The sequence below is a fragment of the Mustela lutreola genome, chromosome 9 (assembly GCF_030435805.1).
Source record: "Mustela lutreola isolate mMusLut2 chromosome 9, mMusLut2.pri, whole genome shotgun sequence".
NCBI classification, from domain to species: domain Eukaryota; kingdom Metazoa; phylum Chordata; class Mammalia; order Carnivora; family Mustelidae; genus Mustela; species Mustela lutreola.
In genome coordinates this window covers 90,674,372-90,701,679 of record NC_081298.1, presented here as the reverse complement: position 1 = coordinate 90,701,679, position 27,308 = coordinate 90,674,372, and positions in this window count along the sequence as shown.

Genomic DNA, 27,308 nt, shown 5'->3' with positions numbered 1-27,308 from the left:
TTTCATAGCACTTGTTATTGTAGACCTACTGGAATGTATCACAAGAGGAGGGACTTTGTTTTGTCCTTTATAAGACTTTGTCCGTAGTAGGTATGCCATAAGTATTCGTTATTGAAATAATTTGTGGTTTTATTTTCACATTTAAATGCACTTGGAATTTATTTTGCCTTAAGGAATAATGTAGGTCTTCAATTCTACTTCTCCTTTCTCCCTGTAAGTATCTAGCTTTTGTCTTCTGCTAGTTTATTCATCAGTAAGTTCATTCTTTTCCATGGATTTGAAATGCCATTTTTATCCCATAATACGTACCTGAATTTATTTTGGAACTATCCTTCATAAATATCATGTCTTCTTTCATGTGTTTTTCTCTAGTTAAGGTTTTTGTATACACAAAAACTTCCCTACCCTTGTGGTTGTTTTGTTTGGGATTGGACCCCAGACTTTCTGCCTCATAGCGTGGTATTCCTAGACTAAATTAGCTTGAAATACAAAAGAAAGCAGGTGAAAAATAAACAAAATTATTATCATCAGCAGGATTGGATGTCTGATTCCAGAAATAACCTATTGAGTTGCATTTATTAAAAATATACTACCATTCTTCATTGAATGAAAGATACCATTAATTATAAAACATTATTTTATGTACCATTAGAAATTTTAAAAGATTGCCAAATTAATTATGTCATCCCACAAATTGTAAGATGCATCCAATTTCAGAGATGTTAAAATGTGAACAAAAATGTGTCTTAGAATCAGTGAAATAGATTAGTAGACTATGTTATAAAAAAACATAAAAGGAAATTTGCTTATGTATTCCCTATTCTTCATAAAATGTTTTTCAAAAGTTTCATCTTCTTTTTTCCTTATCACTTTTCTGTGGTATAATAAGGACCAATGTTTTAATTCTCATTTTATTTATAACAATAATAGCAACACGTATGCAGCAGTAACTACAAGGCAGGTGATAGTCTAAGCCCAAGGTCACAAAGTAAGTGGCAAAGTGATTTGACTCTGAGAAATTTTGTTCCAGCCTTCATGATCTTAATCAAACATAGCTTTCACATGATGAGGAACTTGAGGCCCAGAGACTTTAAAAGATTTTCCAAGATCTCTTAGTGGATTCTGACTCCTACACCAGCACATTCTACATGCCACCATTTGAAAATTCGAACAGTGAGCACCATGGGTTATTATGTCTTTAAACTTTTGGTTTTAGCTCAGAGGAGCCTGTTGGTCTTGGTGGATGGTGAATAGCTCTTGAGACCAGAGACTTAGGAGATACATTTAAGTCGTTTCTAAGTTCTTTCTAACCCTGGCAGTTTATAAACACTACATAGGTGAAGACTGGTAATTGGCTTGATACATGTCTCCCTCATATTTTGTTGTTTTTGTTATTTCTACCTTGAATTTCCTTTGTCATATCCCTGGTCAGCCATGCATTCATCATAGTGACTTTTGGTTTCTTTCCCAAAGCCCTTGTTTTAGCTTGACCCCACGTAGAATCACCAACAGTGGCAGCTCTCTAAACAGATCCTCCCACTGAATTAGGCAGAGCTGAGTTGTGCTGACCCTAAAAGGATGGTCCTTACAGGGTGAGGGATACAACTTCTTTCCCTGGAGTTAATTATGGTGATTATCTTGCACATATCTGTGTTTGAAATTTCTGTGTGGAGTAGAGATACTGTGCTTATCTGGAATGAAGGGTAAGGACAAGAGTGATTTTGAGTGTCCACTCCACTTTTTTGGAGTAGAGAACATTCCAGATGGAGTGAGATAGCAGCAATTGCTTTTGGATCTTTACCTGGACTTTCAGTACCAATGCCTACTTGAGTGTGGATCAGGCAGCATTTCTTCTTGTTCTGGAGGACATATTTCCTTTGTTTTACAAAAAGTACAGATGAACAACTTTCTCTAATGTTTTTACAATAGCAGGTGTCAAGGAGCACCAGATTACTCGACATTCATTATTAGAAACCCAAAATAGCAGTTGTGGGAAAGGAATGTAGCTCTAGCTGGTTCAGGCATGATCATCCCCTCCCCAGTTCCACACATTAAACCGTTTTAACAATGAATGGCTTTGCTTTCTATTTTGTCTCAGAGCCTAAGTGGCTGAGAATTTGAAAACTTTCCTGAAGTGAGCATTTTGGACAGTGTGTCATTAGCTCACTGTCATGGCTCCTTGACTACCCATCAAAGAGAAGGGAAATCTTCTGACTCTCATAAATGAGAGTTAACTGAAGTCTCATGTATTAAACCTTAACCAATGGCCCCCATGAAAAACTTCCCAACCTCATTAAATAATTAATCAATTTCAGGTAGAGAGGTATCCATGCTGTAAAATCTTGCTGAGGTAACTGGTGCTCTTTCCTGGCTCTGTAATGATTTCTTAACAAAACCCGAGGATGCCTGGATGCTGCTTCCATTCCATTCCATGGCCTGGGAGCCATGTCACTAGTGTAGAGGCTGATTCCATGCCAGTGGTTTGATGTGACCCAGAGGCTGCCCTCTAGAAGCTGACGGCCAGGCCTCCTTGGGTTTTCTGAGTTTTCTAGCATTCTCTTTCTCAGCAGGGTTGTGAAAAAGGAAACTATGCTGGCCTCTCTTGACAGGAGGAATCTTTACTCTAAGCTGTGATTAACCAAGCTGTGCTTTTTGAGATGGTGAATTTTTCCATTGTTTCTCTCTTGTTGAGGACTCCCTGCCCTGAGGTATTTTGAGTTAAATAGTTGGATCCCAAAAATGTTAATTACTATAATTTATTGGAGAACTCAGTATCAGGATTCAGTTTCCTTTGAAATGTTGCAAATACTGAACATTTTCTCTGTGTGTTAAGCAATGGTGATTCTAATATGACCAGTTGTTATTATGGCTATGAAGATTTGTTAGGGTCCTGAGGAACTCTCTGGAACATGTAGATTTTTACTCTAATTGCAGGTTCTGTGGCCTGGCTTTTGCTGTACATTTTTAGTAGAGGCTAACTATATGGATTTGCAGCCTATTTCTACAACAGCTGAAGGAGGCAATTTTACCTTGTATTTGGGGGTTGGGCTTTGGGCATAGACTTTGTAGGTTAAATCCTTGCTTCCAACTTACTATTTCTATGATTTGGGGCAAATGCCTTAATCGCTCTAATTTTATTTTCTTGTTTGTAAAATAGAAAAATGAAAATACAGGTCCACAATTGCTTATCTGAAAACTTTGGGGCTATATATATTTTAGAATTTAGATTCTATGGTATCTTAGGAAAGTAAATTAGTATACATGCTGTAGTTGATATTAAATCCCCAATAAGAGCAAGACCTGGGTGATATTCTGTAAACTATTAATATTTCTGGAGCAAAAAATGGATAACTATTCACACTAAATATAGAGTAGGAATAGGCTAACAGCAATTAAAATTCAGATTAAATTTTACTGCGAAGTGATTTGGGGGCAAACTTATGAAGAAATTAGATAGTTTTCAGGGGTTTTAAGAGATAATGAATTTGTACTTACTCAAAGTTATTCTCCTTAAATAAAATATGTATAAAGTATTTATTGCAGTGGTTTCAATTAATAACTACCCAGTGGATGTTAACTAGCACTGAGATTTTAATCCTCTTGCTCTAACCCACTTCCTTAGTGTTAGTTTCTCTCTGAGCATTCTGGCTGGTCATTTTGTCCTTGAGTCAGTGTGTAAATACATGTTGTTTCCAAGTATATCCAGATGAAAGGACTTTTACTAGCTCTGCCACTTAAGGTGGTTCTTCTCTTCTACTAGTTCTAGAGACCAGCAGACCAGTTGAATTTTCTGTAATGATGGAAATGCCATATATCTATGCGATCCAATGTGGTAGCCGTTAGCCATGTATGTCTTTAAAGCACTTGAAAATTGGCCAGTGTGATTGAGAAACTGAATTTTAAATTTCATTTAATTTTAATTCATTAAAATTAAAGTAGCCACACGGGAGTATTGGCCACCACATATTGGGCAATGCAGGTCTAGAAAGACCTGGGCATGGGGTTCAGTGCTGAGGTGAACTTGTCCCCTCTGGATGCAGAATTCTTTATGCTTAAGCTACTGAAGCTGGTGAGGAACTGCTCCTTCTTTTGTTTATTTCTCAAGTATTTTATGAATGTCTACTACAGGTCAAACTCTTGTGTTAGGCACTGAGGCTACAGAGCAAGGTTTTTTGCACTCAAGGAGGACATACACATTTAAAACATACATTTGGGGACGCCTGGGTGGCTCAGTTGGTTAAGCAGCTGCCTTCAGCTCAGGTCATGATCCCGGCGTCCTGGGACGGAGTCCCACATCAGGCTCCTTGCTTGGCAGGGAGTCTGCTCCTCCCTCTGCCTCTGCCTGCCACTCTGTCTGCCTGTGCTCACTCTCTCTCCCTCTCTATCTGACAAATAAATAAAATCTTTAAAAAACAAAACAAAACCATACATTTGTGTGTACATGAAGGCATATTTTTAAAAACATGAATACTCTCCAGTGAATCCAGTGATAGAGCTGCTGGACACACAGCCAGCCTGGTGAAGTGTCAGAGGGGAATTTCTTGTACAAGTAGGAGAACTTAGCCAAGGGCAGTGGACTCGAGAAAAAAAGCCATTTCATAGCCTAGCATGAGAAAAGACATGGAAATGAAAACCAGTGTGGTATTGGGCAAGCAAGGAAAGAAAGCACCTAAAATTGAGGTGAATTTTAATCGACTCATATACATACATGAATGAAAGGGGAAGGGGGCTTTGGGCTTGGGTCTTGGGGTTGTTGGACATGGCACCTGAATTCTGTTTATAGTTGGTCCTAGGTCTTTAGGAGGGGCTTTGGTAATTAGTCCAGAAACTATAGTTGCAATAGAATTAGCCCCTGATACGATTTACATAGTCCCTTGTGACTAGAAAGTGCTCAGTAGAGACTTTCCAGTCAACGAACTAAGAACACTGCTGTGCTCTTCCTTTGCAGGAAGTAAGTTTAAACTCGGATGACAGCTGGCAAGGCTGGGAGAAGTCTGGAAAGATAGCTATCTTGTTGTCAGGGACCATGGCTGTTTTCTGAAACATGAAGAGGTTGATTGCATCATACTCACTTGATTTTGTAGTTTATCCAGTTGAGCTCTTAACTCTGCTTTTGAAAAAATAAATTTATTATGAGTTCCGTGGAGCGCTGGCTATCGTTTCTCCAGCCTGGAAGCAGATGTGTCTTTGGAGCATGCTGCTTTGGAGGACCCACCAAACATCCGAAAGAACTAAATGTGAAATGAGCAGGGAATGTTGGCTCCCCTTCTCAGTGATGCTTTGTGATCTAAGAGGTGTTTTCCATTTTCAACAATGTGCTGCGGAACAGTCTGTAACAGTCTGTTGCAATTTTCTCCCCAAATCTCCCACATTTCTGCCAATAGTGAATTAGACTGTCATTAGCTTCACAGATGTGCTTTGATCCCTACACGGCTTGTCTCCTGGTAGGGAGACATCTGAACCATTGATGCGGATTTTCTAAACCTGGAGGATAAAGCACAATACAGTGCAGGGAATGGGGGTGAAGATCATGGAGCCCTGGGTTCGAGTTGTATCTCTGTTGCTAATTAACTGCGTCATCTTGGGTGAGGCACTGAACTTCTCATTGTCTTAGTTCTCCAATCGGTTAAGTGAGAGGATTGGATAAATCCCTGAGTCTCTCTCAGATTCTATGCTAGTGAATGGGAAAACTCTTCAGGTTTAGAGGCAGATGCCATCTTGCTACTGGGATTTGGTTTGTCTGAGTTTACAATCCATGGTACTTTTCTGGGATAACCATTGATCCTATTAGGTTACTAGTTCATAGCTCCCCAATATGCTGCCCATTAAAGGCTGTAAGATCTGTCTGGGCTTGACAATGGATCTTTTGGGGGCCTCTCTATCCTTCAAAGACTTAGTTGTTTAAAGGTGTTTAAAGGAAGAAGAATGGGTTAAATTGTTGTAAATTTCTGAGCTGTTAAAGCTTTTAATGATCCTCTATGGACTTCTCTTCTAAAACTTTGGTGTACAGGTTAGAAGTCCAAGGCCCAGAGAGGATATTCACTTGCCCAAGGCTATATTGGACCCATCTCTAGTTTGCCTTTAGGCCATAATCCCAGTGCTCAGACTTGTCAGCTGCCCAGACCTGGTGAATGGAAAGATCCTTGGTGATTTTATTTTCCTATAGACCAGAATACAATTTTGATAGCAGTATCATGATATATTGAGTTGGAGTACAGGTGCTCCTTCAGGCTCAGGAAAAGGTGTGACAGTGGATTTGGAAAATCTGGGGGTAAGTTCTGGTTTCACTGTGTGCAAAGCCAGGCATCTCACTTATTTGTATGAACCTTAGTCTCCTTATCTATAGAATGGTGATGGTAATAATACCTTTACTGCCTACCTATCAGACCTTTCACGCAGAACTCATGAATATGATAGGACAACTCTGACAACTAAATAGATTTAAATAAAGGGTAATAAAACATAATAACAAACACCTGTTGCATATTTTTGACATGTCAGGCAGTGTTTATGCCCTTCGAGCACATTTGCTCATTCAATTCTGAAACAATTCCATTAGGCAAGTGTTACAAATGTTAAGCTTTAAAAAGTTTTTTTTTTTTTTTTTAACAAATTTAAAACAACTGAGATTGTTCACTTAATGAAGCAAGTGCTAGGACTCACACAAAGGTAGCCCAGGCGTGTACTCTTAATCACGTTACGATGACTTATCTTGGGCTTTCAGTGGTCCCATGAAACCCCAACCATCTCCCAACTCCTGCATACACTGTTCTGAAAAACGGTGGGCAGAATCTTTGTGCCAATCCAGGAAACCTATTCCAAGGTGGGTTATGAGCGCAATACTTTACTCACAGTGCCTGTTCTGTTCCAGAGCGAGGGACTGTGGATGACCAGTTTGAAAAATGATGATCGTTGAAACCAACGCCAAACCATTCACACCCCACCCACCTCTGCTCACACACCCACTCAGCACCCTTGCTCATCATCTCAGTATGTTTCATGAAGAACCAGAGACAGAGTTGGGAAGGAGAGGCCAGATCATGAGCCTTCTCTATTCCCCTGGGACAGTGGAAAACATGTATGAGGCCAGGCGTATCTGTATTTCTGTTTTTTGTTTTTGTTTTTTTTTTTAATATTTCTATCTACCTACCAACCTACCTACCTTGTTCTAAGCATCTTTAAATGGTACTCCTAAGCGGCTTATTTCAAAGGTTTTGATTTCTAGATATTCCCTGCTGACCCACCAATTTAGGCAATAAAGAGCAGCAAGGAGTCTTTAAAGTGCATGTCTTAGTGTGGTTAAAGGGAGAGGAGAGAGAATTCACAATTGGCTGCTGAGAGACAGGGCATCTCCCCAGGAGGGGTACCAGCTTCCAGTACTTTCCCCCTTTGCATACATCTTGAAATGCCAGGAGAAGGTGTGCAAAGAAAATGGAGTTCTTTGGACAAGTATCTCCGAGCTTGAAATTTGTTTTAATGAACATTTGACCATATGAAAGAGAAAACATCTGAAGTATTTGTACATGACATGTGTATGTGTGTATATATATACACATATATGTATGTGTGTATGTATGCACATATGTATGTATGTTTGCACATGCATACACATAGCATACATATAGCTACATATCTGTACCAGGCATGTTTGGTCATGCTATATTTTTATTTGTTGAAAATATCTAAAGCATTAACATATTGATTATTTTCTAGTTATAAAAATAATACATACTTGGCAAATATAGAATAACAATAGTAAAAAAATCCCTTCACCTTAAAGTAGCTACTGTAAAGATTTTGAGATATGCTTCAGTCTCTCTTGTTTTTTAATCAAAGCAAAGCATGTGCATAATTTAAAAAGTCAAATAGTCATACAAAAAAGGCAGCAGATTCCTGCTCCAGGCCTATCATCAAGTCAGGTTTCCCAGAGGAAGCTGCTTTCAACTGTTTTGGCTGTCACTGCTTGTACTTATTACCATATTTATAAATGATACTTTGTGTGCTATTTTTGACTTGCCACATGTAGACATTACCTATTGACTTCCTACTAATGTAAACATTTGGATCTCTAACAGCCCCTCTGCCCTTTCACACACACTCATACATACATACACTTTTTCTCCAACCAGTAGAGAATTGAACTGAATTTTAAAAATATGAATTCAATTCTAATATATACGTGTGTGTGAGTGTAGGGGGAAGGTTCCCTATACCACAGGCAATTCTCCCATACCAGACCAAGAGGATAATAGGGAAGTTCTAGGAGTCTAATTGCATCTATTTAAAAAAGTCACCTTCTCTGTTCAGTGGTTAAACTCTTCCTTTCCTTTCTTAGCTCTGCAGAATAAACTGACTTCTGTGAAATTCTAAGGAGGAAAATAAGGCAGATTTGGTGTGTGATGGTGAGTATAGACAACTAGACCCCAAGATTCCTTCTTAGCTGAGCAGTCCTCTTGTTTCTTCTATGTTTCCATCCAATGTTAACGGAGACCATTTTAAATATAATCCATTTGACTTTATCTTCTGGGTAGTTCCTCAGAGAAGTCCCTTTCCAAGGAATAGGAGCTTGGGCAATGTGGGAGAGCAATGCATTTGCCAGTTAAAGAAAACACCACTTTGTCTTTATATAGATTTGTCATAAATCTTTATATCTTAGTTACTAGGTAATATGGATGTTCTTTTGCTTGCTTCTTTCTGTTTACTTATTCTCTATATTCTCAGTAGTAGGGACATAATAAGTACTCAGTGAGTGATTAGTGAATTAGTGTATATATCATATATATCCTGAGAAGGTAAATAAATTAAACTTGAGGGGTGCCTGGGTGGCTCAGTGGGTTAAGCCTCTGCCTTCAGCTCAGATCGTGCTCTCAGGGTCCTGGGATCAAGCCCTGCATCAGGCTCTCTGCTCAGCTTCTCCCCCTCTCTGCTTACCTCTCTGCCTACTTGTGATCTCTCTCACTCTGTCAAATAAGTAAATAAAATCTTTTAAAAAATAAATTAAACTTGATAGATGAAATACTATTTTAAAAAAGAATATGGGGCGCCTGGGTAGCTCAGTGGGTTAAAGCCTCTGCCTTCGGCTCAGGTCATGATCTCAGGGTCCTGGGATCGAGCCCCATGTCAGGCTTTCTGCCTGGCGGGGAACCTGCTTCCCTTCCTCTCTCTCTGCCTGCCTCTCTGCCTACATGTGGTCTCTGTCTGTTAACTAAATAGATAAAAATCTTTTAAAAAACAAATTTTAAAAAGTCCTTACTATAATTTCAACCTTGTTTTCTCTTCATCTCTGATATCTTGTTGTGGCAAAAGTATTTCCTGCTTCCAAATATTCCCTGTGCTCCCCCATATTCAACTTCTCTTGCTTTAATGTGAGACGACATGAGTAGTTCTTTCTAGTAAGATATGAGCACAAATGATGGGTGTCACTTCTTATCTGAACATCTATGAGCTGGTGTTAATTCTTCATGTTGTCTCTCTCTCCTCATCTGGAGGAGGGGGAAGGGTGGTAGCAGAGAAGACAGAGAGGGCAGAGTGGTCCTATAGAAACAGCTTGGTTCTCTGAGGCCCTGGAGGAGAAGCAAGGAGAACTTCCTTACTTGCCTCAAATAGGAATGTAAGGGAGAAATAAGCCATTGTTGCAATAACCATGGAGATTATTTGTCAACATAGCAGAGCCTAGTCAATCCTGACTAACAAGTACTTATCTTGGTAGCTTTTTCCTTATAAGCATGTCTGAAGGAGAATATGACTAATACTTCTTTCTCAAGTCATGAACATACAGAATGCTGGGGGCACCTGGGGGGCACAGTCCCTTAAGCACCAAACTCTTGGTTTCCACTCAGGTTGTGATCTCAGGCTCATGAGCCTGTGTGGGGCTCTCTGCTCAGTGCAGAGTCTGCTTCAGATTCTCTCTCCCCCAACTCCTTCTACTCATGTGCTCTCTCTCTCTCTCTTTCAAATAAATAAATAAATCTTAAAAACAAATAAACAAACAAGAATGTACAGAACCCTGGAAAAAAATGAAAAAAGTCTCTTGGACCATTTTATTTAATATTTGTTTTAGATAAGCATGTACATGGAATTAAAGAAAAACTCTTTATACTTACAGCTGTTCTTTAACTCTAACACTAAAATAAAAAAATCATATAGCTAGGCCAAGTCAATACAATTTGTGACTGGTAATATTTTGTTGAAATAAAATTGTGTGCATTTTGTTCAGTGGTTGAAAAATACAATGTTAACTTCGATTCTATATTTTATTCATTTGTCTATTTGGCATCAGTGGCTCTTAATGGAAAGAATGCCTTTTTGCAAAAGAATGATGTAGAAAATTGCCTTTATAAACTTCAGGCCCTTGTTTGCTAACTCAAGATAATTGGACCTTTCTTCCCGTCCAAACTCTGTGGGGAGTACCTCTGTTAAGTGGGTATGTAATTCAACCGTTCCTTGAATTAGGGCAGAGAAAAGATTTGTTGTACATTTGCTTCTGTTTGCTGCTAATCAGTATTTCTAAGTACTTCAGAGAAGTCAGGGTCTACCCGGTCCCTCTCCTTACAGTGGGTTTGTCCTGATTGCCAGAGCAGGATTCTTCTGAGTTAGGTGTACCTGAGAGTCTATCTTGCAAGTAAAAGAGAACAAAATCTCAAAATTCTCATGGATAGTCATTTTGGACCCTTGAGAATATGTTCAGGCAACTAAATGTTTGTGAGCTTCTTCTAATTAATACAATAGTTGAATGGGGGCTTTTGGAAATCAGACAAACGTGGATCCTAATCTTGAGCTAGTCTTATTAGGGTGAGTCTTTGTTGACATTTTTCCCTTTGATTTTTTTTTTTTTTTTCCTTTGGAAAGCGGTGAATTTTAAGTCGCCGAGTTTCTCCTAGGTCCTACTGAGCATGTGGGTGTAGCTCTTGAGCAAATTGAGCCTGATGTGTTGAGACTTGAAAGCCTTTTGAGCTGAGCCAACAAGTACTTGGGGGCACAGCAGTGTGTCTTACCTGTAGATGCTGAAGGACACAGGATCATGCATTTATTTGCCTTACAGTATAGTATGGGTCCTGAGTGCATCTGAGTTTATTCTTGCCACTATTATTGCTTGCTGTGTGATCTCAGACAGATCTTATCCCCTACCTGCCTCAATTTCTTGATCTATACAGTAGGAATAATACCTGTGCCTTCATCAGACACCTGTGGAGATTAAATGAGGTGACTGATCTAAAGGATGTAACCAAGTGACTCAGACACAGTGAGCGCAAATAATGTTAGTTGTTATGAGTGTCTAAGGATCTTTAACTTTGTGGTTGAGAGATGCTATGCTAAAGATTTAAGATCCCATGCAAAATAAAAAATCAGCCTGAAACTATAATAAAGTACTGTTTTAAGACAATGGAAAAACAGGATTTGAGAGACAAAGCTGATTTTGTGCTGGGTTCAGAAATTCATCCACTACAAAAATGATGACAGACATAAAATGCCAGTCCCTTCAACAGAAAATGGATAAAGAAGATATGGTCCGTATATACAATGGAGCATTACTCCAGTCATCAGAAAGGATGACTGCCCAACTTTTGCATCAACATGGATGGAACTGGAGGAGATTATGCTGAGTGAAATAAGCCAAACAGAGAAAGTCAATTATCATATGGTTTCACTTACTTGTGGAGCATAAGAAATAGCATGGAGGACATTGGGAGCAAGAAGGGAAAAGGGAACGGGAGGAAATCAGAGCGGGAGAGGAGCCATGAGAGACTGTGGACTCTGAGAAACAAACTGTGGGTTTTAGAAGGGAAGGGGGTTGGGGAATGGCTTAGCCAGTGATAGGTATTAAGGAGGGCGCGGATTGCATGGTGTTATACACAAACAATGAATCATGGAGCACAACATCAAAAGCTAATGATGTACTGTATGGTGACTAACATAACATAAAACAAACAAACAAACAAAGATGCGAGGGCTTATGTTGGCAGTTCTGTGCCCTCTTGACTTCTTGGCAGAATTTGGGATATATTTTCTGCTGCTGTTCTGGAATATGAGAGAGAGAAAAAATCCTATTAAATCTAGATACTTTCTATTTTATGGGTTAAGACAAAAGAGTAGATGGGAGGCCAACATCAAAGTGTACTAAGGGAGTAAACTGAGACTGTAAAGGATTTACTACTTTCAAATGATTTCCATGTCCAGTGATACTTGAAGTGCTCTTAGCACAATCCCATACTATCTCTACAGAAAGATATCATTTTAAAATAAAGACTCTGAAAAGTTATTTGTCAAAATTCAAGTAAAAAAGTAAATACTTTTCTGTGCTTGACATTTATTTGGCTAATTTTCATGTATCTGTACAGTTTAATAAAGTCTGTTATAACCTAATGTACTATATAAACTCAGAACACATTTTATCCACTATCTCAGAGCCCGTTATTTGATTTTAGTGTGAAAGGAAGGAGTTTATTCTATTTTCCTGGATACTGTTTCTATGATCAGACTCTTCTTTAAATGTGGCTGGATTTAGGCTTTCACTGTGCTTCCCAATTGGGCTCACCACTCTGTTAATGATGAGGAAGGATTCCAGTGATTCTCTTTATTGCCAGATGCTTCCTTATTAGTGGTGGGCTGGCAGAAGGAAGCATGGAGATCCACTCTAGAATGTGACTTCTCTCGAACTCCCTTTCTCATTCTCTTCCAGATAAGGTAGATATGGTTCAAGAACTTTCTTAGATTGTACAGAAATCGGTTCCTTCTTTCTCAGGATTGTTCTCCTTACTTCTTCTAATGAAGCCTTATACAACCCCAGGAATATTGGACCTGGCTTTTGTTAAATCAAATAAGAGTAGAGCCCTTCTCATTCTTTTCATTTCCCATAGACTCCTTTTCTCCATTTCCTTTAAGCGGGGAATGTAAGTGTGAACACTTTGGGGTTCTCCTACTCTATTTACTTCTTTCCAAGTGCTGGAGTAGTTAACTGGGTTGCTGTTAGGCTGATATCATGTGGCCACATTTATAGTCACTTGTTAATACAGTATGATACCTCTGCCTATGTCCAGAGAAGATAGGCATATGCACTTCCAGTCTCCATGTGCTCATCAGACTAAACAAGTACTGAATTCTCTCCCTGCTCTGGCCTCTCTACCTACTATTGGTCCATATGTTAGAATACGTTCTCTAGACTCCATATTCTTATGGACAAGTCTCAAGGACTAGATTTGAGAAGGAGGTGAGAAGCTTGGAGTTGGAGAAAGAAGCCTCTACTTGTAATACTACTAATACTAATACTTCTACTACTCTCAAGTCTAAGCGGTTTCTCCCTATCTAGCTTTATCAAAGAGTGCAGTCTTTGGGAGTGATTGAGCATGTGTTTGGTTATTAATAAAACTGATGACTTGACACTCCTTATACTCCAGATTCTTGGTAGATTGGCTCAATTGGTCACAACCCAGGAGGAAGAGAGTGAAACAAAGGCCACCACCCCAATTCCTCCTAAAAGATATAAACCCAGTAGTGCATCATTTCCATCTCCTCAGCTGCTCCAACCTCCAACTAGGTGAGACTTTATCCTTCCTTCTCTCTTCCCAGGCAGGCTTTGTATAAAAGCTTTTTTTTTTTTTTTTTTTTTTTTTAATTTATTTGTCAGAGAGAGAGAGGGAGAGAGAGCAAACACAGGCAGACAGAATGGCAGGCAGAGGCAGAGGGAGAAGCAGACTCCCTGCTGAGCAAGGAGCCCCATGTGGGACTCGATCCCAGGACCCTGGGATCATGACCTGAGCCGAAGGCAACTGCTTAACCAACTGAGCCACCCAGGTGTCCCTGTTTTGTTTTTGTTTTTAAGATTTTATTTATTCATTTGACAGACAGAGATCCCAAGCAGCCCAATGCGGGGCTCAATCCTAGGACCCTGGGATCATGACCTGAGCTGAAGGCAGAGGCTTTAACCCACTGAGCCACCCAGGTGCCCCAAAAGCTTTGTTTTTGTTCCAAGAGGATGACCTTGGTAATTCTTAGACCACTCTTTTAAACTTGAGTTGTATTTAGGACTCGAGTTCTGAGCTGTATGGTTGATTAGAAGGGGATGGAAATAATGGTTTCTAGAGAACTGATTTCACCAAAGAGGCCTATTGGGGAAAAGGAGAGATACTTGTACTCACTCTGGGAAGTGGGGTTTTTCTTCTGAAAATCCTGGTGCTTCCATGAGTAACATGGGGCTGACCCCATGGTCACTAAGTAATGTAAATTCTACTTAGAAAAGAAGGAAAGGAAGATGTGATGCTGCTGCTGAAGGAGAGGGCTCTGAGTTTTCCCAGTGGATTTTTCTTCCACTTGAGGTACTATAGATATTGAAGGGAAGATGACAGTGGAGGTTCCTAATAGCAGCAAAGTCACGTTGCTCACATGTGCCCAGGTACATTGAAACCATTTGTGAGCCACCTCACATTGGCTTGGAGATAGAAAAAAAAAAAATGGTAGCTTGAGAGATACCCTGCCCTTCCCAGAGGGAGATAAGTGGACACCAGGTGCCATAGGGACAAGGAACAATTGGTGGGCTGAGCCCTGGGATTCAAAGCTTGCTGTCCTCTCAGAAGAGGTCTCTCTGTTTAGAGGAATGTTGTTCGGAGCCAGTCCTATGACAACTGCCTTCAGTGAGCAGATACTGCTGGGAAATGCCGTAGGACAGGAAGGCGTGTGGTCCAGTAAGAGTAAAAGTAAAGCTTCCTCTGAGTGTAACTCTGAATGCTAAGGAGGGTGGCTCAGGTGAGAGACATATGTATTTAAATTTTGTAAGGTTATAAGATCTGAAGTGAATGTCCTGGGAGAACAGTGTGAAATGGCTGTTGAGTCCAAACCAGGACCATTTTTTATTAAATATTAATGCCACACATTTCTGCAGGGTTCATAGAACAGATGTTAGTCCTGACATTGTGGCGATTTAATTGACTAAGAATATTTCCTGTCATTTTTATCAATGTCTGGCTTTCCAATGTCTGTTAAATCTGAAAATATAAAACACAGGAAGAGATAATTAATACTCCGTTTCCATCCGTGGTTACCTGGATATTGCCCCCTAGAGAAGTTGTAGCTTTCTCCTGAGTATTTTTCTTGGAGGCAGAGACAGGCCGAGCTGACCTAGTCTCCCTGCAAATTGTTCCACTGGGCCTTTAGCTGGAGAACAGCCCACTCTGTAAGCGCGATTCTTTCTTTCCTGTTGGTTTTAAGAAAATAAGCAAATTCTAAATAAGCTTTGCTTTCATGGCCCAAACTCCAAGGGATTCTGATTTTTCCCTTTCTTTCTAAATCCTCCCCTACTTTCTTAAGTCCTTTTGCTCAATTTCTTCCTAGCTTTGAAACAACAACAAAAAAAGGCTCTTTGACAGCCAGATCTTTGGGGAGGGACCTTCCCAAGTAGAATCCAAGGAAGTGGATGGGACTTATTTTGAGCAAATTCACAGTGACATAAAATGTGGCTTATGGTGATTTAGCATTAGGAAATATTTGCTAAGTGGAGAACTCAGGAAAGAACAATTCTAAAACGATTCTCGGTCAGGTGCGGCCTATAATGGGCCTATTCATAGAAAAAAAATCCTAGGTCCCTTCCTCACAAAAATTACATTATTTACATGGAAAAACTGTGGTCACACATTTGCCCTGTAAGGAAGGCCCTGTTGCTTTACGTTTATTAAATGATTCTGGCCCGCCATGCTGAAGTTTCTGTTACACCCTCAAGGGAGAGCAGCTCGTGGTAAGAGAGGGAGAAAGGAGAAGATGTGTTGTTCTCAGCCCTGGACATTAAATCATTGCAGTAATGATTTTAGAGGAAATGAGGCAAAATTGGGCTAAATGAAAACCTGCTGGTGTGACTTGGGAATTACCTCTAGCGGCTTGGAAAAGGACTGAACACTACACCGTCTGTGCCCGTGGGGCTGGGTTGTTGCCCTCTGCCCAGGGGATTTGCTCTTTGTCTCAAAGGTGCAGGCTGAGCCCTCCTGTCTGCTTCCAAAATGAGCTTGTGCTCTTGTTATCTGAGTGAGGGGGCACATGTCGCGGGCTAAGTGGAATCAAATCCCGAGCTGTAGAAGTATGAGGCACTCTTTGAAGGTAGTTTTTAGGATGCAGAAAGAAGTGACACTGGTGTGACAGAGAAGCCAGAGTCCACCCCGCTGACTAATGTGACAGGAGAGAGGTTGACATGGGGATCCTTGGTGTAGACTGACTGCAGCATATATAGGATTTGCTTTCAGGAAGCAGAACCAGGCCCTTCTGTGTGTTATAATTTAAGGGGTACATGTGTCTGAGCCTGTAAGCCCATTCTTAGAGCTAGTCTTTGAAGAAACTTGATTTCTGAAGGACCCTTGGTAAAATACAAATGTGCTTCCTTGGCTGTGACACCAATGAGTTGATGAACCCACAGGATAGACTAGCTGTCATCTGTGGCTTGGGATGCCAAAAGCAGGCTCCTGCAGGGAGAGGACATAAAATTGGTAAGTTTTGAAAGGTGTAGGGACAATAGGAGAGCCCTAGGCATAGGTCTTCCTTCTGTGGGGCCCACACAGTTACATCCGGGTTGAATGCACAGCAGGAGGGCTCTGAGTACTTGGAATCTCCATAAACAAAGCTAACAAAAGGAGGCTAAGAAGGGTCTGAGACGTGTCTTGCTGTTGTTCCCAGGGCCTGCTCTGGATGGGGCTTGTTGTTTCTCACTCAGACCAGTATTGCCACATACTGTCCTTTCTTAAAGGACCTTAAGCATGCTGCTTCCTATGCCTACTTTTTGGTTCACAGATGGGGATCCCAAGCCCAGACCCCAGCGTTGTAAAGGGTGTTTACGACACAGAAAGAATGAGACCCTTCCCAACCACCAGCCCGACACTGAGCATCAGGTGCTGCTTCGAATTCCCAGCACCCGACTGGGAAGGCAGAAATATACTGGGCCTGGGTGAAAAGCTGGAGGATGTTTCTAGCCACGGTACCAAAATATAGGAGGAGGCAGGTGGGTAAAATTTGCCTAGGTTGCCTCCATGTGCATAAATCATGAGCTTTTAGTTCATTTAGGGGGAAAAAATCAAGCATTCCTGAAACAGACCCATTTCCCCCCAGCTTTTTTAATGTGCCTTTTCATGGATTTTGCTTTCAAATCTGCATGAATTATTTTTCTTCTATTAAATATTAATGTGCCTTTCTAAGTAGAAAAAGGGGGCAAATTAGGTCTGGTACACATCTTCCCTGCCACTATTTACTGCTGCTGCGGGATTGCAGTAAATGCCAGCTCCCAACACATTATTAAATCAGGCCTGCACTGAGCCCAGATGTTACACTGGAGCCGGCGCAGTAGATGCAGGTTAAAACCAAACAGCGGCAGGTGCCAGGTTCTCCCTGTTGGGGGCTTGCCCTCCCCCATCCGCAACCCCTCCTCCCCATCCTGTGGGCCCACCTCGCCCTTTGGCAAGTTCACCATCAACTGGGTGCAGCTCATTCTTCCTGGAGCAGTAATCGTGTGAGGGGGATTTATTTTTTTAAGCCTGTTATTTTTTTCCCCAATGACTCTTTCTACTTGATTAGTTCAGGATCAATATGTCTGGTAGGCAGAATGTGATGGGGAGGGTGATTTATCAGTGTCAAGGGTAGCTCTGGGCTTTGTTCATGTGGCTTTTCTCTTCACAGTGACTTCCCCCTTCTTACACCAACAGACACACACACACATACACACACACACACACACACCTCTCCCTCGCTCTGCTCTTTTCCTTATCTAAATTCTACTCACGTTTGTGACCAAGATGAATTTGGCCTGCTTGCTGAAGGCTGTCCTGTGATCTGTAGTTTGTGACCTCCAGTGAAACTGTGATGTGTCAAATGATAATTGTTACATGGAATGGGTTAGGGTTCCCCGATAGTCTGTAAGCTCCCCAAGGGAAGGAATTATATCTCAGAAATATGAAGTGGTGTAAAGAGCACAGGATTTGCCTTCAGAATCCTGAATTCTGACCGTGTGGCCTTGGCAAATTAACCTCTAGGAGATTGTTCTCTTATCATCATTATCACCAACTTCATCATAATCATCATTATTTCTGACACTCAGATCAGTGCTTTTCAAACTACAACATGCATATGGATTTCCTGGGATCAGAGTGGGCTTGAGATCTTGTGTTTCTAATGCGCTCCCAGGTAATCCAATGCACATGCAATGATGCTTGTGTCCTTGTCACTGTCGGAGAAGCAAGGTCTCCAAGTGAATCATAAATGAAATAATATATGTGAAAGTGTCTTGTAAACTAAAAGCCCCTACATCATTGCTAAACCTTGAATCATCCTCGTCTCTGATTTTATCCGCATTTCAAATCCGTCAGCAAATCCCACTGGGGCTGCCACGGAAGGCAGCTTGACTGTAGCCATTTATGACCTCCTCTGTCACTTCCCACCTCAGCTAAGCCACCTTCACATGTCTCACCTAGAGATTACTGCAGTGGCTTCCTAACTGGTCTTACTTCTCTTCCTGGCCCTTCCCCACCCCCTTCTGAATCCCTGTAATGTTTTCTGCACCCAGCAGTTAGGTAATCCTTTTACAGTGTGAATCAGATCATAAAATTCTCCTCTTCCAAACTCTTTAATGGCCTACAAGGGCCTAATCAATATGGCCATGACTGTTGCTTGGAACAACCTTCCCCTCTCTTCTTTGCCTCTTGCACTTTTTCCCTCTGCAAGAACCTACCTTACTCAGTAATTTTATACAGCCCAGTTCTCAACTTCTCTCTCTGTAGTAGCAATCCCATCATTGTCTACTCTCTCACCTGGCTTTGTTATGTTTTCCATGGCACCTACTACTACCTAACATTCTATTAAATATTTATGTTTTCCTGTGGTCTATCTCACTGACTCGGAATAAGCTGATGGGGGCAGAGGGGGGCCTGGCTTGTATTGCTCTGTATCTTTAGCATCTGGAGAATGCATGACACACAGTAGGCCTTTAAATATTTGCTAGATGAGAGGATGAATGTCTTATTCTTATGTAATTGAATTGCTATGTGTCCTGTCCCTGACAGATTAAATACTTCATAAGAATTTGCTGAGGCGGGGCACTTGGGTGGCTCAGTGGGTTAAGCCGCTGCCTTCGGCTCAGGTCATGATCTCAGGGTCCTGGGATCGAGTCCCGCATCGGGCTCTCTGCTTGGCAGGAAGCCTGCTTCCGCCTCTCTCTCTCTCTGCCTGCCTCTCTGCCTACTTGTGATCTCTCTCTGTCAAATAAATAAATAAAATCTTTAAAAAAAAAAAAGAATTTGCTGAGGCAATCATTGTTTGGGTTTTTTTCAATGGACAGTACCTGGATGTCTGTTAGTGGGATAGTTGTTCATGTTTGTTGTGACTCAAGCACATCAGTACATAACTGATCTTCATGACTGAAAAATGTAGACCTTTGAGCAGGAAGTAGAGACAAATGTCTGAGTTCTGAGAATCAATAATTGTGGGAGTTGAGATGCGTTACAGGTTTCTTGGCCCCTCAGGACAGCTTATCTGGCCTAATTGCTTCTTCCGAAACCAAACAACAACAGCAACAAAACTAAATCCTAAAAAGAAAAGGACAAATTGAGGATCTGGGTTTCTGATAGAGTAAAAACCTTGCATAAATGGGTGCACACAGGGGAGGCCTTCTCAAGTTGGATAATGGAATCTCTCTTTACTTCAGCTCATCTAAAATAGCACATTAATAAACTGAACCAAATGTGATGCTACAGCTGGTTTTATTGGTCATTAACATTTACAGAACCACGTGAAGTCATGTTTTCCAATTTCAAGATTAAAAGATTTAGCCAGCCTAATTATTGGTCTCTAAATGGGGACTGCATCAGAGTGTAACCAGCAGAACTGAGTTGTCTTTGCCTTCCAGGATGCCTTTGCCTTCATGGGGCAGGTGAATTGAAAACAATGCATTTATTGACCCTTGGCTGGATTTGACCCTAAAGCAGGGTGGCTACTGGCAGCTGCCCTACAAGTGCATTCTTTGCCTGTCCTGTCAGTGCACTGTCTACATTTTAAGGCTGTATTTTGGGTTCAGACTATCTTGTACATATAAGCAAATGGCATCCATCCTTAAAACCTGATTTACTGCTCAGGTCCTGATTTGTTTTCTGTCCTCTCTTCAGTGAGGCCAAACCATTTAATTGTGTGATTAAGTGTGATTAAAGCTTCTACCTGAATGAGATTTTTGGTAGAAATGAATTAACTCATCAGAAACAGTGCCTACCAGACCACATGTCCTGATTTTTGATTCAACAAATATAGCAGGCTTGAAGCAATGGCAGAGGAGGAAAGTAAGGGGGAGAGAGGCGGTCAGGGGGCCAAAGAAAGAAAACCAATGAGCACTGTATAGAGATCTTTTCATTACCCTCCACCCCTGCCCCCACCGCTGTGTGCAGGACACTGAGGTAGGAACTCTGGGAGACCATGACAGAAACATATATAGGGACAGCCTTGGACTCAGTTCTTAGGCCACATGGATGCTATTTCACCCCATGCCAAGGACAGTGACTCTCTTGGTGAGAATTTGCACTTAGGGACCCACAGGGATGTACTGTTGATGTGGCTGACTGCATCAGTGTCATCTCTGCCTTCTGCCCACCCTGGACCACTTGCACGTGTCCAGCCTGGGAAGCCCCCATGGAGGCAGTTGCCCAGAGGGAAATGTAGCTACCAAGTTACAGTTCTTCCTGAGGCCAGGAGGATAGTTTCTAATTGCGGCAGCTTTATTTGTTCTGTCCTTCCCAGGCGCATTCTAGAGAATGATTCTGGACTGAGGCGGGGGGAGACTTGCTCTGCCCTGTGAGCACTTAGTTCTGGTGAATGAGTCTGACCAATCTGGGTTAGAGGTTTCTTTTAATTAGGACCCAAGGAGCAGGGCAGACAAGAGGCAGGGGTTTGGATCTGAGGGACACCTGCTTTGGTAAATGAGAGACTGGCCAAGTCTTTCGTTCTCTTTGGGCTGAGCTTCCTAATGTGCAAAATGAGAACAGTTGGCTCATCAAATAGCCTCACATTCTACACTTTAACAGCAACAGTGGGTAGCTATAGGTGGTCCTGAGTGTAGGAGTGGCCATGACCATCTCTATGTACAGTAAGAAATCTGGCAGCATTATTGAAGGTGGATGGAAGGAGGGAGAGACTGAAGACAGGAAAAACATTTAAGGAATGCTTGCATAGTTCCAGACCATGGCTTTAATTTCTACTGCTTCTGATTTTTTTTTTCTAATAGAGGTATCCTTGGACTCCAGGCTGGTGACCTCCTGACCACTGATCCTTGCTTTTATTTTATTTTATTTTTTTAAAGTAGAGCCTAGAGCCCCATGTAGGGCTTGAACTCATGACCCTGGGATCAAGACCTGAGCTGAAATCAAGAGTCAGTTGCTTAACTGACTGAGTTAAGCTTAACTGACTGAGTCATCCAGGTGTCCCCACTGATTCTTGCTTTTTATGTCCTGTCGTCTATGGGTTGAATTGTGTCCCTCCCTATCTACCTCCCCACCTTCAAAAAAGACACATTGTAGTCCTAATCCTAGAACCTCAGAATGTAGTACTACTTCTTCTTCTTCTTTTTTTTTTTTTTTTAAGATTTTTATTTATTTATTTGACAGAAAGAGATAGGGAGAGAGAGGGAGCACAAGCAGGGGGAGCTGGAGAGGGAGAAGCAGGCTCCCCGCTGAGCAGGGAGCCCGACATGGGGCGCGATCCCAGAACCCCAGGATCTTGACCCGAGCCAAAGGCAGACGGTTAACGACTGAGCCACCCAGGGGCCCCAGAATGTGGTACTTCTGTCCTTTAAGCCACTCAGTTCCTTATGCTTTGCTACATCAGCCCTAGCAACTGATACAGTTATCTTTCTGCTCTCCCAGTTTCAGACCCTTGGCTTGCTGTGACCGTCACCAATCATTAACTTTCTGATCCCAGCTTGGTTTCTTCTTGATCTCCTGCAAGGTATTAGTTCTTATATTGTAAAGCTTAGACTCTGCTTTGTACCTGGTTTTTTTGTGGGTCTGTCTCAGTATTTTGCATGTAACTCTGCATTTAGTCTCTGCTACATGTGATGTGGAGGTAAAGGTGGTAGTCCTACAAGTGGGCAGCTTTGTCTGCCTCTGGCCTTTGCTATTAATGCCCATTGTATGCTACCACCTATGGTCTCTATGGGTCTAAATCCCCCACCATATTTTAACTTATCCCTGACATTTGAAGCTCAATCAGAAGGCCTGTGACTTAAAGCTCCTTTGGTTATTTTTCAGCTTTGTTTGCATATAATTACAGCATTTTTGGTCCTATTCCCAAACCATCCCAAATGTGTTTACTCTAAGGTATGGCTCTAATTGGAGATCAAGTTATAATCCAGTGAAACATAACTGAAATAATGTGACAGCTCTGAACAATATTAAATTCTCAAATGTCTAAAGTAAACACAAAACTATAAGAGCCCAAAGGGGCTATATGATCTATTCAAAAACCTACTTTCCTTATGGTCAAATTCTCTTGCGGTATTCCAATATGAGCTTTCTCTTTAAACTTCTTATTTAATTTGGGCACTGGAATTTTATCATGAGTACAAGATGTATTGCTTTGATCATTTCTGGCCAATCTTGTTTTACCTAAAGAAGTCAAAAGAGACACCTTTTGCCATCAATCAGTAGACATGCATTGACCTTACGCTGGGTCCCACAAGCTCTCTGCTAGAAATGTAAACATGGTCTCTGTTCTAAGGGATTTTGGAAGACAAGATGCTCAGATTCCAAGTACTTAGAGAACAATTAAATGCTGAATGGTGTTGAACTGGCGTTGGTGCAGTAGGGGTCTGATTTCATGGAGTGGTTGGGAGAGGTTTCCTGCCTAGTTAACATGTAAATTTAGTTTGTTGCTGAAAAGGTCAAGATATCCTGCTATCCCTTTACTTCAAAAATTTCCTTCTATCTGCCTATATTATTGGTTGTTTGATTACAAATCAGACTCCAAAGAGGAAGCACAAAATGGCCTGAGGCAGGAGCTTGTGGGAGAGGCTGTCACCTTTGATATAATAATGGAAACTTACTCATTTGAAATTTAGGTAGATAAGACTTAGAAATCATAAAAATAACAGTCTCCTATTAGTCCAGGCTGTCTCTTCAGATTCCATTTCCTACACTTTACTTACCAAAAGGTCCATAATTTTCTAAGATATCCATAAAATTTAAATGAGGCCCCTGGGAGTTCCTTTTCCATTTTCCTGGTAGGGGAGATGGGAGACATGTTCCCAGCTTGGAATTTGCACAGATGTGTTTCCAGTAAAACACAATTAGACCTCATGTCTCCATTGTCCCCTTCCCATTAGCTGTGAGGCGTGCAGATGAAGTGTGAGCTCATATGCAGGATAATAAAGCCATTGCTTGCTTCTCCTCCCCTCACGGGGGAAGGGCCTTCATTTAGTTTCCTTCACAAAAGTGCAGATTTAATTTGAAGTTGGGAGAAAAGGGGAAGGAAAGCAACTTTCCAAAACATGAGACAACAGTTCTCTCTAATAGGAACCACATTTTCCCTCTAAATTATGGTACCTTAGGGTCCCTGAGTGAGGGTTGGGAGGTGATGAAGGTAGGCTTTGGGAAGGTTTGGGGAGCTGTGGTTGATATTTTGGCCCATCTGGGCTTACATCTCTGGGTTTCTTGGGATTCATGGAATACATCTGACCAGAATGAAATGTGAGAAACCCTTTACAAGAGTGACTGTGGAAATAAATAGCAATGAATGTTTATATGTCTAGACCAGAGGTCAGAACTCTTTTTACTTTTCTGGGCCATTAGCAGGGTTAAATAAGGTCTATAGGGACCATAGGTTCCAATGGCAGGGCGAAAGTATAGATCATAGAGGAAGGAATGAAGTATAAGGGCTAAAGGGAAGAGGTAGAGACTTAGGAAGGAAGAGGGGCTATGGAAAAAAATGTCCATAAGGGATTAAACTAGTAGTTGTAACCAGCAATAACTTCTGACTCTACTTTAGGTTCAATCATTATCCTTGGTCTAAAGCAGCATTCCCATGATTTTTTTTTTTTATATGATTTTAAAAGATGCTTGGATTTTCCTGCTGCTTTATTCTCGTGGGGTAAAGAGTGGATGCTATAAATTACTGGTAGTGGGGGATGGAGGTTGGTAAAGCCTGGGGGTCTCACCTTCCAGGTAGGAACTCTCTTAAGTCATCATGCCCAGGATGATATAATGGTAAGTGGAAAAGAGACTAACAAGTTAAACCTCCAAGACTGCCCCTCTCCTACCCTGTTCCCTTGGCTGCCTCCTTCTTACTAAAGTGGGGTCATATTTGCTGGCTATAATGACACTGTAGCAGAAAATGGTTTCTGCCTTTCCAGCAAAAACTGGTTACCCAAAATCTTGTTTGGAAATATTTGGAACATGTTGGAGAATTTATCAAAGTAATTTTCTTGCGAAGACAAAGGGGAAAGTTTTGGAGTGAGATTATTTGGATAGGGTAGGAAAAAACTATCCAAGAAAATGTCCTTTAATACAGATTTTAGTTTTTATATAATGCAAAGATTTCCATTTACAAGCTAAGATTGGGATACTGAGGTTTTGTGTGTGTGTGTGTGTGTGTTTTCTCTTGTTCTTGTGTGTTTGTTTTAGGTCTTTATTTTTCTAAGTCCAGAATCAGTTCCTCAACCAACCATCCATCTATCCATCCATCCGTCCTTTGTAGGGAGTCTGCTTTGTGCCAGGAACAGAGCTAGGCACCATGGATAGAGATGAGTGAGAAATGATTCCTGTCCTTGGGGAGCTCACGGTCAAGTGGGAGAGAGATATAGGTATTAATTACACTGGTGTGACGAACACTCTAATACAGTTCAGAGCAAGGTACTCAGCTGCCGCACTGAGCTATACAGCAGCCATCATCTATTTTACTTGAGCTGTCTAAAGGTCTCTGGTTCTTCCAAGAGTAAACTCTGAGCCCCAGATTTCAGGGGTGCTGGATTAGGTGTAGTTTTAAGGTAAGTCTTGCAGGTTGCAGCCGCTAGTGATTCAAAGACAATGAAAAGAGAGAGGTCGGTGAGACTAATTCCCAGGGCTCATGGATTTCTGAATTTATGTTCTCTCAGCTGTTTTCCCTCCTTGGGCATAAATATGCTCTAATATGGCAAGGCCACATTCCTGTTCCAGCTTGTCTCCAACCTGCTGTTTAATTTAATTATTTGGGAGGCTTCTGCTTATCCAAAGAGTTTCTCTAAAAATCGAAATGGGGTAAGGTTTGATTGTATTCCATATCTGTCACTCCACTCAAGGCCAGTCAAACAGCAGCTGCTGAGAGCTCAGGCCCTGTTGACACTCTGCAACTTCTCTATCTTCTTTTTTGTCACTACCAATTCTGAGACTCTGGCCTTTCCAAAGCCAGACAGCAGTCAGGAGAAAGGTAGTGACAATGGGAACACACAAGTCCCTGGCAGAAAGCTTTCAGGTTGAAGACAACTATGGTCAAATACTTCTGCAGGATTTTGTTTTGTTTTGCCTTGTTTTGTTTTGTTTTTGCTGCCAGCAACAAGAATAGGAAAAAGGAAATCTGAAGTTGGAAAAACTTTTGTTGTTACCGAAGTTTAAATATTTCCAATATCAGAGGGTTGTGTCATAGAGGAAAAGATGCTTTTATTGACCCCAATGAGAAACATTTTTATGGTGTGCTACTGAGGAGAAGCTCTCCAACTAAAGGTGAGGGGACATTCTAGATTCACAGATCACCGTGAATGCATGGCCTTAGAAAACAACTGAAAATCTTGGTGTAGAGAGAATGTTTTCTTTAGTAGTTTAATGCTCTCCTGCATGTAAATTTGAGTTTGTTTGGGTTGTAGAAAAATTGAGCTGCTTGGCAGACGTTTCTGTGAATTATATGGTTGAAGGATACTACTGAGCCTTTCAGTGACCCTGAAAATGTGATTTTTACCAGCTAAGGCAGAAAAAGATTATCAGGACCTGCTAAAAGGGAAGAAGATGGAACTGGTATTTTTGAAGTCATAGAACCTAAATTTAAAGGCAAAACAGAATTAAAAAAAAAAAAGCAAGATGATTACTTTATAAGCTGTCATATTTGGGGCATTACGGTCCGAGGTTTTGGGAAAACAGGTTGGAATTTTCAGGTTTTGGCACTGGAGGAAGCAGATGTATGTAGAAATATGAATCACACCCAGTCACTCAGCTGACTGGAGTGGACAGGACCTAGTTACACTTTACAATTTTATCCCTTACTGTATCATTTAAGTCCTGGGCCAGAGCCCATAGCAGTTTGTAGCAGCCTTTTCAGGGCCTGATTCGGGGCAAGAGCAAAGGAATTGACAAGTTGCCCAGTCAACAGTACCTGTGTAATTCTTTAAAACCCCCTTCAGGAAGGCACTACAGTGGTATAAAACCTCCTACCCCACACTGGGCTAGCCCCTTTCGCAAGTGGGGACATAGCTCACCTGAAGCACTGATCACTGTTGCCTCTGTCCACCTCCCTCCCCTAAGTCCCAGCCCATGATCCGTCCTACCTTGTTTGAGCCTTACCCTCTTACGAATAGCTCCTGAGATTTTGATTGTTGTTATTGTTAATTAAATCTTGAGGCCATATTAATTATTGAAGGAAATCTGAATACCCAACCAAACTGAAACCAGAGAAAGATGGTACAGGGGGAGGCCTCTCAGAGTCTAATTCTAGGAGTTCACATTTTAATTAAAGCATAAGTCCTTTTAATGGCATATGTCAATATTGCTGTTGTAGCAACATGAGGAACATGTACTAAGGAAATGTGAGAATGTTCATCTCCCATTTGACCCGCTCCATCTGGAATCTTTATCAGATGTTGTTTTCTGCCTAAGCCACACCCATGGCCCCATGAGTTTGCTCATGCTCTTCCTTCTGCCTGTGGGGCCTTTCTTCCAGTCCTCCATCTGGCAGGGGTGGCATCGAGTCCATTTCTGTATCACAAGTATCTGTCAGAAGGTATGTCACAGGTGTCCAGTGAGAAACCAATTCAGTGAATATTTGATTGAATGGAGAGGTTTGTGATATTTGCCATGGAAAATCATGGACCATGAAAACACTCAATAATACTCAGTAGAACTCAAGTAATTCCTTTTTAGAATTAGTATCCAAAGACAAGTAATGTTTGGGAAGGTAGGAGGGAGGGAATTACAGGTGGGAGAAATTGTAGGATCAAAGGCATAGAGATGGAGATGAGCGTGGGTTTTAGATGAAAGGGAGATCTGACTAATTAGATTGGAAGATGTATTGAGAGAAATAATAGGAAATAATGTTTGGAGAGTCCATATTACTGAGGCCCTTGAGAGGTC